Consider the following 12727-nt stretch of genomic DNA (forward strand, 5'->3'; position numbering starts at 1 on the left):
GCGCTGGCCTCCTTGTCCGACATCTGTTACTGTTCCTCGGCCTAAAATGGACACCAAGCAGCAGACCACCCGAACAGAGGCCTGTTTTCTATTTGCCTGTCACCATGCGGCCTGTCCACCTCAGCTGCGAGAGGAACGCCAGATGCCTGGAAGGAGTCCGGAGGCTGAGAGAAGCATTTCTCCTCTGGATTACTCTCCTTGGCTCTGCCTGACTGAGGGAGCTCGGAGAGGAGCAAAGACCAGGGTGCTGCTGGGTGCCAGCAGTGACCTGTAGGAGAAGCCAGAGCGTCAAGGGAGACACCAAATTCTCAAGGGAGGGAAACGACTTTGTAAGTAAATTAGGAGGAAGAGGTCCAGGTGCCTCTCTTGCTGCCATTTGGGGTTCCAAGAAAGGGGTGCCGATGGGGTTTTTCTATGGAAGGGGGTACTTAAAGCTGGAAGCAGGGACAAACTGATATTTTAAAGCTGTCACTAGTTATGTTCCCTGCAAGGGTAGAAGCTGAATTCATCTTTGGAGTAAGGCTGGTCTTTTACTTTGTGAAAAACACAAAATGGTGGAGCACACCAAGGTCAAGTTAACATCCTACTCTGGAGGGGAGAAGTTTGAGACAGAGAGGGGCTCAACATTCTGCATTACAATGCATTACATTACTGCTACAATGCATTACTATTCTGCATTATAATAGAATTACAATGCAGAATAACTAATCCATTGCAACTTGGGAAAGTATTACAGGTCTGACGGGAGTTGGGGGCGTGGATTTCAGGGCCCTGGAGACATGGGAGATGCCTGGCCTTCAACAGGGTGGAGGGCAGGGGTGCGCTCCAGTCAGGAGCAGGATGCTGGCAGGGCACAACTGATGGACCTCAGGAGCAACAAGATCTGATATTCAGTTCAAAGGGTTCTCTTCTCTCAGTCCCTGTGAATTAGTGAGGTTTCTTTATTGTCAGCAACAAAACCCAATGCCGTCTCATTGAAGAGAAACACTCTGGAAAGATATGTTGGGCAGCTCGTAGGATTGGAGGAATAAATAGAATAATCAAGAATCAGGAAAGCAGAAACGAGCACAGCCCCTGAAATACAGAAGCAGAAGTTCCTGTTTCTCCTGACCTGGACGGGCTTTCTGAGGGACCCAATGCCCCGATTTCCAGTCTCTGTTCAAGCTTCCAGTCCCAGGTAGAAGGTGACTGCCCATCTTGGTAAAGTATTTCTACTCCTGGATCAGTTGGCTGTGCTGGGGACAAGGAGTGGCATAGATTTGGTTGCTAGGCCATTGTCATAAAACTGGAAGCTGCCTCAACTCGGTTTCCATATGGGAAATCATCAGAAATTTTCTTAAAAAGTACCCTCTTCCAGCACTGTGTGAAAATAAGGAAAGAGCAGGTGCCAACTGGCAAGGGCTCTCCAAATCTTTAAAATTATATTATTTAACTGTTCTTTAGGTTTGCTTTTACAGAATGAAACTGAATTCTAAAGAAGTATTTCTAATTTTGTTCACTTTTATAGACAATAGTGCAGGCACATGCTTTATGTTTTGTGTTAAATATTAAGACACCCATTTTATCTATTTTGACCCAGCCTAATCAATTCAATAAAGTTTATTTTATGCCTATTGCATGCAAAACAGTGTACGGTTCTGGTCATATTTTACTTTAAATCCACAAAGATGACTATTTTTACATTAGTCAAGACTTTGTTGGATGTAAGTGACAGAATCTAAGATTTAGTTTAAGTCAAAATCAGAGTTCATTTTTCCCATAAGTGGGAAGTCCAGAAGTGGTTGGCTTCAGGCACAGCTAGACCCAGGAACTTAGAAAATATTATTGGGGCTCTTTTTTTCCTTCATTTCTTGACTCTGACTTCCTTTGTGTGTTAGCTTCCTTTTGTAAACATGCTCTCTCTTCTAATAATGGATCAGATTGCCACTAAGAGGCAACCATATACCATATTACCATAGGAAACCCAGTGGAAAAAACAGCTTCTGCGTTTCAACCTGCAGATATAAACTAAGGGAAAAATCGGGATTGGGTCTTGTTCTTGCCCCAGACCAATGGCTGCTGTGAGAGGGTGGAACGCTAGAGTCCAGCCTGGGCTGCCTGCCCACTCCTGTGGTGGTGGCCGGTCGGGCGATGGGTGCCATGAATCACCATGATTCCCACCCCATCAGAACCACATAGAATGGAAGGCACGCCATCCCCAATGGAAAATGGGGTTCTGGGAAGTCAAAAACAGCAGGTTTCCCCTTCAGTTGTATTCATAACTCCTGAATTATAGATTTGGGAGGGATCTTGGAAATCACTTCTCTGCTACATCAGTTTTAAAAATAAGAAAACAGACCAACAGGATCGAAGAGACTCTACTTAATCATTCATTCACAGAGCCATGCTTTGCAGCTGTAACTGCGGCCAAGACAATCATAGGCCCCACCTCCAAGAAACACTTTGTCCAGTAGGAAAAATACATAGACAAGTAAAGAGTTTATTACAATATGGCATGGTAGACGTTACAGAAGGAGTGAGAACAGGTGTGTTATGGGTGCACACAGGAGGGGCCACTAATCCATTGGAGGGACCCGTTATGAGGAAGAGATATCCATGCTAAGACCCAAAGAATGGGTCTGTTAGCTAAGATAATGCCAGCTGCTGTAACACCAACCCCCACCCTTCAGTGACATGATAGAAGTTTACTTCTCATTCATGTAACGGCCAATGTGATTGGTCTGTGGGTGGCCTTCCTCACGGTAATTCAGGGATCCGGGCTCCTTCCATCTGGCAGTTCCACCATCCCCTAGGACCTTGGAGTCCTGTACTTCCAGTTGTCAGATGAGGAGACAAGGAGGAGAAGATACACCTGCTTCTTAACCGCTTTGGCCCAGAAGTGACATGCACGCTTATGCTCCTATTCCACTGGTGAGATCCAGTCATGTGGCCCCACCTGGATGCAGGGGCCTTGGAAATAGAGTTCAGATTCAGCAGCCACAGCCCAGCAATAACTTCACACTATGGAAAGTGAACATGAATCTTTGGTGTCCCTGACTAAATGAGTTTGCAAAGCAAAGACAGAGAAAAGGTTTGGTATTCTAGCTGAAGGATGGCACTTTTTTTTTTTTTTTGCTGAGGAAGAGTCACCCTGAGCTAACATCTGTGCCAATCTTCCTCTATTTTTAATGTGGGACGCTGCCACAGCATGGCTGACAAGTGGTGTAGGTCTGCGCTCAGGATCTGAACCCGTGAACCTGGGCTGCCAAAGCGGAGTGCACCAAACCCATCTGCTACACCATAGGGCCGGCCCCAGGATGGCGCATTTAAAAAAGACCCAGAGGTGAGGAGAAGCAGAGTCCAATTCAAGTGGGACTGCCAGATTTAGCAAATAAAAATAGAGGCCTTCCAGGCAAATCTGAATGTCAGTTAAACAAAGAATAATATTTTAGGATAAGTATGTCCCAAATATATTCCATGAGACATACTTGTACTAAAACTTATTCATTGTCTCTCTGAAATTTACATTTAACCCCGCATTGCATATTTTGTCTGGCAATCCAACATTTGGGGAAAGAGCAGAATATTCAGAATGACTGGAGTACAGAGTTTGGGTGGGTCGGAATTGGGGATTATGAAGCTGCAGAAGGAAGTACAGGCTGGGTTTGTGAAGGTCCTTGTCAGCTATGTTACAAATTTATCCTGATAGCAGAGAGGAGTCATTGAAGGGTTTTGAACAGGAGAGAGGGCGTGAGACATGCTCAGATTTGCATTCTAGGGATGGTGAAGGGTGTGGATTACAATGGAGGTGACAGAAGGGGGTGACCAGAGGCAAGGAGACAGTGACAAAAGCAGGACCAAAGCCAGGTTTTCAAGGTTAAAGCTATCAGTTCTTGATTCTGCAGGGTTCTTAGACACAGTTTAGAATAGTGGAAATAGCAGGTGCTGGGAGACCTGAGGTCCAATTCTGAACAGCTGGGTAGTCACTGGGCATTTCTAGGCCTCACTGTCCCCATTTCTAAGTTCTGGAGTTCTAGGATTCCACCTACGCTGAGTCTCCTCCATCTCTGCATTCTAGCTCCTTCCACAGCCCCAAACACTGGAAGTCTGAGTGCCTCACAGTCAAAAGTCAGACCCTGCCTGGCTCTGGCACTTATATAGCTGTCAGAATCTTCACCATGTTTTTCTTCCATCAACAGTTCCGCGCTATCAGCTCCAGCTGCCATTGGCAAATCCATCACGTTAAGCCGCAAGAAGTCACACCTGTCAGGCCCAAGCTGTTTATCTCAATAATTTCCCCGCATAAAGCACAAACAGGGGACTATTTATTTTCCTTCCTGACACACATAAGGCCGTTAAAAGTCCGAGCGCGCTGGCAGTTTACATGAAGCTAACCTTAATTGCATACTACAGCGCCATAAAAGGAAGATCAGGCCTCATTAGCGAGGGACCAATTTCACATTTTTCTCCTCTGACCAAAACTGTTTAAAAATGTGGGGTACTATCTCCTCCCAGCCAGACATAAATTTCAGGGCTGTCAAAATGCCCTTGCTGAATTCCAACTTTTCTCATGCTTGAAAATGCTCAGTGTGTCAACCTGGGCTGCGGAAATATTCTATCTTCCTTGGTTTCCCCCGAATGAATGAAAATCTCTCGTATTTACAGCACAACCTCAGTTACCCAGAGGAAAGGATCTTGATCAATTTTTTTTTCATGATTCAAGGTTAATCAGAAATGCTTTGGGCTCTGCTTGTGGAAAAATTTCCTGGCCTTCCTATTATTTACGATGCAGCTATGCTGTGCCGGGCACACTGATAACAGCGCGTTATGGCAATATCCACAATTATAGTCCAAATGTCCACCACCTCAATATCCTTCCCCCGCCTAACAGCAGGACAGAGCCCAAAGCCCCAGAGGTCACTCTGTACCCTCCGTTCTGCTCCAATTCCCTTGCCATTGGCCAGTGCCTGCTCAGCTGCTGGCGAAATTCTCCCTCCGCTTCTACAGCTATGGCCGCCATGTTTGTGTCAAGTCTGCTTCCGGCTGTTCCCGGAAGGGAGCTGAGTTGTTTTTGCAGAGTCGGGGAGCAGGACCTCCTCCTCTGCTCTATGCTTCACTTTGCAACTGGGTCCTCAAAGCAGCTCTGCTTGTGCCCAATATGTCATTAGGTCCCCACCAGCTGCTACCTCCATCTCTTCTCCCCATTGGGTACCCAACCAGACCAATGGACCAGGAGTGTGAAGGAGGTCTTCCAGCTTCTCCACACGCCTCTCCCGTCTCATTCCCCTTCCTCCCTTCCGACAAGCTTCTCTTTCCTTCCTTCGGTGTGTATAAAACTAAAGATATAAAACTTTAGGCCTTTGTAGATACAAACTAAAGTTTCCATCTACACAAGCGCAACGTAACTGACAGCTAACACATATGGAGCACGTGCCAGTTGCTGCTCTAAATGTTTCTCATCTAACAACTCCTTTAGTCTTCACACATCACCAGGAGTAGCCTTTATTGTTATCTCTATCTATATAGGTAAGGAAATCTCAGGCAGAAAGATGTAAGTCGTGCATGTGGGAAGTGGTAGTGCTCTGCTTGTGCTGGTGAAAAGCACGCAAAACCAAGTCTCAGATAATGGGGAGTGTGTGTGTATGCAGACTGACTATTGTTGATACTAATAAATCGCAGCCAGCAGATCATACCAAAATTCTTTGAGAGAGGTAATACCATCCACATGTTATTGATGAAATAACTAAAACCCTTGAAAGTTAAAAACCTGGAAGTCAACCAGCCTAATACGAAGCATCCAGGACTCAGTCAGACACGTTTTCCTTCAAAAGCTGAGCTCTTTGCCTTGTACCCGCCCCTCCCTTCCAGAAGTACATTCTTCCATGTTCCCACTGTAACAACTGTACAGTATGCGATTCAGCCAATTCCTTCACTGAGAGGCTAAGACTGCAGATTTCTAGGGGTGGAGGCAGGGACGCCAGACTTGGAGCTCCAGGACAGGCTCAGGGGCCTCACTTCTATGCCTTACATGTTGTGTGACCTTGGGCAAGTGCCTTCAGCTCTCTGGTTCTCATTTGTCCAATGGACACTTGTTCATTTCTCCAAAAGAGAGAGAGAGAACTGTATAGTATGAAGAAAGCAGATATTCTAGAGTTTGACTTTATGGGCTTAAATCTTGGGTTATCACTTGTGAGAAGAGCTATGACCTCAATAGCTTACCAAATGTCGCCAAGCCTCAGTGTCTCCATTTGTGAAAGAAGGATGATAACAGGGCCCACCTCCAAGGTTTACAGTGAGGAGTAACGAGAAAATTGTCCAGGTCGCACCCTTGGTTCTCTGCTTGAGTCAACCATGGACAAAGGGCAGCTATTTTTATTAACTCAACCTCCATTCGTGAGGGCCTATGACACATCAGGGTCTGGAACATATCAGGCTCTGCATATAGAACACTTACCCAGACAAACGAGGACACACTCCTGTCCTTCCTGCCCCTCTGCCTCTCAAGAGAGCCGAGAGAATCAATGGAGAAGATGTTGTATGCCGTGTGGAACTGCATGGGTGTGGGTCGACGGTTTTGCTGTTTTCCAGGGCTGCGGGTCGAATGCAGATGTGGAGCGGCGTGGCAAAGAGAGTGTGCTAGAGGGAGCACCACATGGTTTGGCTGGTAAGAAATCATGTGACCTGGACAAGTCACTTCCTTTGCCAGTGCTGCAGGTCCTGCCTCTAAGATGAGGGGGCTGTACCAGAAAAACTTCTGGAGTCTCATTCAGCTGTCACTCTCTCTGATTCTATGTTGGACCGTTAGCTAAATAGTCTTTGAGCCCCTGGAAGTTGTTTTGGATAAATGGCTAACATGAAGTATTAGTTTCTAAAGGGTTTGCCTTTCCTCCATGTAGAGGGTTGTGCATGAGCCCTGTAATCAAGGGTTTCTGATGGGGGATTCTGGTAAATTGAGGTCTTGCTCTGTGTTTATGGGTACATGACCTACTCTTGGGAAAGGGGACTTGGCACTGCCTGGGGTTTTTCTTACTTTTCAAGAAATGTGCTCATTAATCCTTTTTGTTATTCCCATTCATGTCTTCCAAGCAATGAATGAGGCTCTGACACCCCGAGGGCCCCCAAGTTTTAGAAGCTGGTTCTGGTGCCTGCTGTTCTCAGGGAAGCTGCCAGTGGACCTGGAACTCCCATGAAGCAAGTTTGCTCCAGTGCATGCATGGCCTCAAACTGCTACTCGGGCACCCTCTGGCCTCTGGCCCTCGGATCTTAACTGGCCCATCAAGGTGAGCCTAGAAAAGATGCAGATGTCTAGCTTAGAAAGGCCCTGGACCAGAAGAGTAAGTGTTTCAGGATCCCTTTCTCTCATTTTCCTTTCTCACTTTCTGCCTTTCCATCTCTCTGTGTGTCTTTCTCCCTGATCCATCCCTTTTTATAGTCAAATTGTTTGCTTCCACATCTGTAAATATGAAACGTCTGTGAAGGAGCAGTGTCATGGTGCATCTCTCTCTCTCTCAAGAGGCTCTGAACAATGAGATGCCTTCTTTCCTGGGTATTCTAATTTCTTTTCTCCAAAACTATAAAGTGTAAGGAATGCAGGCATTGGAGTTGGAGACCTTGGTTCTGAGTTCTGAGAGCTGTATGCTGCGTGGCCCTGGGAAATTACTTAACCTTTCTGAACTTCAGTTCCCTCAGCTCAAATGTGACACATCTATACTCACACTGTGGTGATTGCCCTCTAACTTGCCTTCTTCCAAGTCACTCTCCTAGGGCAGATGGCTAGAGCTTTATGAAACGTAAAACAAATCTTGTCATGGCCCTGTTAGATATCCATCTATGGCTTCCCAAAGCATTTAGAATAAAGTCCAAGCTCCTTGTTGAGGTCTATGAAGCTCTCTATGACCTCACTCTGCACCATGCTGCCCTCACTCACTAGGTGCTGCCTGCACTAGGTTCTTACTGCCCCGGGACCCTTGCATGTGCTATTCCTTCTGTTTAGAATAACCTCTCTCTACTCTTCACCTAGCTGATCCTCAAGTCTCAATTTAAATGTCATCTCCTTGACTCCCTCTCCAATCAACTTGGGGTCTCTGGTTGTATTCTTTTAAAAAATTTTATTTATTATTCATTTTTAATTAATTAGTTAATTAATTTAATTTTGTGATAAACTATACGTAACATAAAGTTTACCATCTTAACCATTTTTAAGTGTACAGTTCAGTGGCATTAAGTACATTCACATTCTTATGTGACCCCTGTCTTCATCCATCTCCAGAACTCTTTCTCATCTTCCAAAATGGAAACTGTGTATTCATTAAACAATAGTTCACTATTCCCTTCTGCCCCAGCCCCGATAACCACCATTATACTTTCTGTCTCTAAGAATTTGACTACTCTGTTCTTCATATAATTTGAATCACACAATATTTGTCCTTCTGTGACTGGCTTATTTCACTTAGCACAATGTCTTCAAGGTTCATCCATGTGGTGGCATGTGTCAGAATTTCCTTCTTTTTTAAGGCTGAATAATGTTCCATTGTAGATATACTGCTTTTCTTTATCTGTTCATTCATGGATGGACATTTGGGTTACTTCCGTCTTTTGGCTGTTGTGAATAATGCTGCTATGAAATGGGTATATTGTCAGACTCTTTTTTTTTTTTTAGAAAGACTAGCCCTGAGCTAACATCTGCTGCCAATCCTCCTCTTTTTTGCTGAGGAAGACTGGCCCTGAGCTAACATCCGTGCCCATCTTCCTCTATTTTATATGTGGGACACCTGCCACTGCATGGCTTGACAAGCAGTACATAGGTCCACACCCGGGATCCGAACCGGCGAACCCCAGGCCACTAAAGTGGAGTGCGTGAACTTAACTGCTACCTGACCTGGCTAGCCCTATGTTTACATTCTTTTATAGCAGCTTGCACTTTTCCCTCAGCTCTTGTGTGTTTGTGCACTTACTCTGTGAATCCTCTGGTAAACTTTAAGTTATGTGAAAGTGGGAACTATTACCTGTTTTGTTTGCTATGATATATCGACTACCTTCACAGCTTCTGGCATGCAGTGTTATGACAGGGACTCCAGAGCTCACTTGTTTGTGTTCAAATTCTGCCTTCACCGCTTAATAGCTGTGTGACTATAAGCAAATGACTTAACCTCTCTGTGCCTCAGTTTCCTCACCTATAAAATGGGGATGAGGAGTGTATTTGCCTCCTATGGTTATTGGAAGGACTGTGTGTAAAGGGCTTAGAAAAGAGCCTGACCTATAATAAGTGTTCAATAAATGTGCACCATTGTCGTTATCATAGTAGATTCTCAAATATTTATTGAATCAATATGTTAAACGAATGAGATGACACCGGAGATGAATCTATTTGTTTCTCTCCCGGTCTTTGTTTTTTATATGCATCCTCATTTTCCTGCTCTTCACAGTAGGGGCAGATGCTGAGGGAAGGCAATTTTCGTGCATCTCCGGATTCTCATTAGTGTGCCGTTAGCAGGGCCTCACGTGGTTCTCAGCCTTGCTGCGCATTAGAATGACTCGAGGAGCTTTGGGAAATCCTGATGCCTGGGCTGTACCCGTGCCAATTAAATCAGAAACTCTGGAGGTAAGACCCCCGCTGCAGTCTTTTTAAAGCTCCCTGAGTCATTGCAATGTGTCTCCAGGGCTGAGCACCAATGATCTAAAAGGCCTGGGTGAAGCTGGGAGGTACCACGAGAGGGCTCGAGGCGTGGGCTCAGCTGTTGAGAATCAAGCATCCCTGAACTTGGGGGCAGTTTCTGTAGTCTTAGAGCGGACCTGCCATTCACAAAAGAACCACACGTGGCCGATAGTCATATGAAAACGCGATCAACATCACTAGAAAAATCAAAGAAGGGCAGGTTAAAAGGCTGGGGTGACTACTCATTTCCTTCTAGCAAATTGGCACAGATTTTTTAAAAAAACAATAATACCTAAGGTTTAAGATTATGGGGAATTGGGCCCCGTCATGCACTGCCGGGTATACTATACTCAATCTAGGACAAGCTGTCTGGAAGACACTTTGGCATTAAATGTCAAAATTTTTATAGTTTTCATATCAGCTCTACTGTGTTTGGGTGAACAAAACAATTGGCTTGAATTTTAAAAAACATTATTACTTTTTTCTGATTGTGTAATTTATATATGTTCATTATAAGTAAAAATAAGATATTAAAATGGTCTATTACCCCACCGATGTAACGCTGGCTAAAATTTTGCGCCTATCTTTCAGGCATTTTTATATGCATATTTATAAATTTTTCAAAAAATGCAAGCATATCAAGACTACAATTTTATAAACTGCTTTTTTCCACTTTGTTTATCATATTTCATATGTTGTCAGTGCCAAATATTTCTTGTCTGCTGAAATAAATGAGTATTCTCCAGCAATGTAATTTTAATCGCTTGAGATTTGACTTTATGGTGTGCCGTGATTTAACTAATCCCGTACTGTTGCATATTTTTATTATAAGTTACTTTGCAATGAATCTCGTCTTTGTCCATTTGGGCAGCTATAACAGGAATGCCATAGATTGGGTGGCTTATAAACAATGGAAATTTGCTTCTCACAGTTCTGGAGGCTGGGAGTTCAAGATGGGGGCGACAGCATGGTTCTGTGAAAGTCTTCTGGGGGCAGATTGCTGCCTTCTCCCTGTGTCCTCACATGGCAGAGGGGCAAGGGGGCTTTCTGGGGCCCCTTGCATATGGGCGCTAATCCTATCCTGAGGGCTCCGCCCTCCCGACCTTCTCACCTTCCAAAGGCCCCACCTCCTAATCCCGTACAATGGGGGTTAGGTTTCTGCATATGAATTTGGGGAGGACACAAACATTTAATCTATAACAATACTCTTGTAGATAGATCTTCGGGTGTGTTCAGTTCTATTCTTAGTATAAGTTCTTAGTATAAAGTGGAACTGTCACCACTAATCGCCCTGAGGCACTCAAGGGTGGGTCTGGAAGCATTTAACTGTTTTTCCGAATTGTTCTTTTCTCTTTTGTTATGTTAAGCAGATGCAGTCACCAACCACCCTGAACCAGGCCAGGCCTCACCACAGGAGCTACGCCCCTGACCTTTGCCTTATATTGAATGCTGAGATCTCTCCAGCAGGAGCTCAGGCCTTATGACCGTAACCTGCAGTGTATGTGGGAGCGTGTTTTCTAACTGAGCCTGCACAAGCGAATGCCCACCTCTCCTTTTTGAATATTCATTCCCCGTCTGAAATAAATGTCCCTGCTTCCCTTTGTTCAGGGATGCTATGACTCTGGAAATGATTCCTCATGGTCTCCTATTTGCTGCAAATATACCTTACTTTGTGAGACAACTCCTTCTGGTGGAGAGTCTGATTTAACTCGCCAGGAGGGAACCCACTTTGGTTTCAGTAACAGAATTATTGGGATAAAGACTGTATACCTTTATAAGGCCTTGTTTCCCTTTTAGCTTTCAAAGCTTTCTTTAAGAAATGCATGTAGGTGTGCTTGAAGTAACTGATGAGGATCAAGGCTGCCCCAGGGAGAGAAGCCCAAGGCGTCCTGCCCTACATCCTGATCTGTATCGTCCTCTGGGAAGCATAGGATGTCTTGACTTAATCCTATCTGATTCCTATCTAAAGTTATAGGACCACCCGATAACCAGACCCCACCTGCACTGATACCATTTTAACGATTTTTCATGATCTTTCCTTTGTCTTGTAAAGAAATAACTCACATACCTATGCCTTATAAATTTAGCCCTACCCTCAAACCCACTGCAGCTCTTCACTGCCCCTGGGCCCTGTCCCCATGCCTGCAGCTCTTACTGCCCATGGGTCCTGTCTCCATGCTGGCAGCTCTTCACTGCCCAGGGGTCCTGTCCCCATGCCTGCAGCTCTTACTGCCCCTGGGTCCTGTCTCCATGCTATTCCGTGCTATTCTCTGAATAAAAGAGCACTACTGCCAGACCTTGAGAGTCCAAGAAATCTTTCTTTCGACTCTCGACTCACCGAGCCCTTATCAGTAACTAGTAGGGACATTTTATGACATAAGTTAATTGTAAACAGCAGTGGCAAAGGAGGCAGATACAGTTAAGAGTAGAATCAATCCAATCCTTAGTTAAGTATGGTATTTATTAGCTGGCGGTTGCATTTTAGGCACTATGTATACCTGTCTGTGTTTGTGTGTGTGAGGGTATGCACACACACATGCTTGTGGGCATATATATGTTCTGCTGATTCCCCAATGTAGGCAAACAAGCCAAGAGTCCCTGCTTCTAAATCAGCTCCTTTCATAGTCTCCACCTATAACACTGCGCTTACTCTCCTGGCTGATTTGCAGGCCCTCAGCCCATACCCTGGCTCCCGACATCTGTTTTTGCTCTCCCACCTTGGAGCCTGCATTTGCAGTGATGGCCACTGGGGTGAGCAAGCCAGTTAGGAGCCTGGAGTTTGGGCTGGAGATGAGGATGGCCCTCCACCCAGCTGGGCTTGGTCCTGGCCTCTCTTCTCCCCCTAACCCCATGAAGGGGAATTCAGGGTCCCGGGTCCCTGGAAGATGACAAATCTGGGATGGGTGGCACCTCCACTTTCATCCAAGAAAAAGGGAAATCTTTCTCCATCTCATGAGTGGGTTTCCAAATGCTTTCTGGAAGTCACTTGTCTTCCTCCCTCCCTCCACCACTTTTTCTTCTTCTTCTTTCTCTTCACCCTGGAGCATTTTTCCAAACAAAAAAATGGAGAATTATGTGAACGAGAAAAAAGTC

The 12727-nt window shown here is 45.1% G+C and overlaps 1 long non-coding RNA gene across 1 annotated transcript; it reads left to right on the forward strand.

The window, feature by feature from the left end:
• The first annotated feature begins 152 nt into the window (after window positions 1-152).
• LOC139045171 (uncharacterized) lies at window positions 153-11927 on the forward strand. The gene is made up of 4 exons (XR_011503059.1): window positions 153-329; window positions 6568-6643; window positions 7066-7259; window positions 11005-11927. It is a non-coding gene; the product is annotated as an uncharacterized lncRNA (long non-coding RNA).
• The last annotated feature ends 800 nt before the right edge of the window (window positions 11928-12727 follow it).

This window comes from Equus asinus, chromosome 4 (genome assembly GCF_041296235.1).
Source record: "Equus asinus isolate D_3611 breed Donkey chromosome 4, EquAss-T2T_v2, whole genome shotgun sequence".
Lineage (NCBI taxonomy): Eukaryota > Metazoa > Chordata > Mammalia > Perissodactyla > Equidae > Equus > Equus asinus.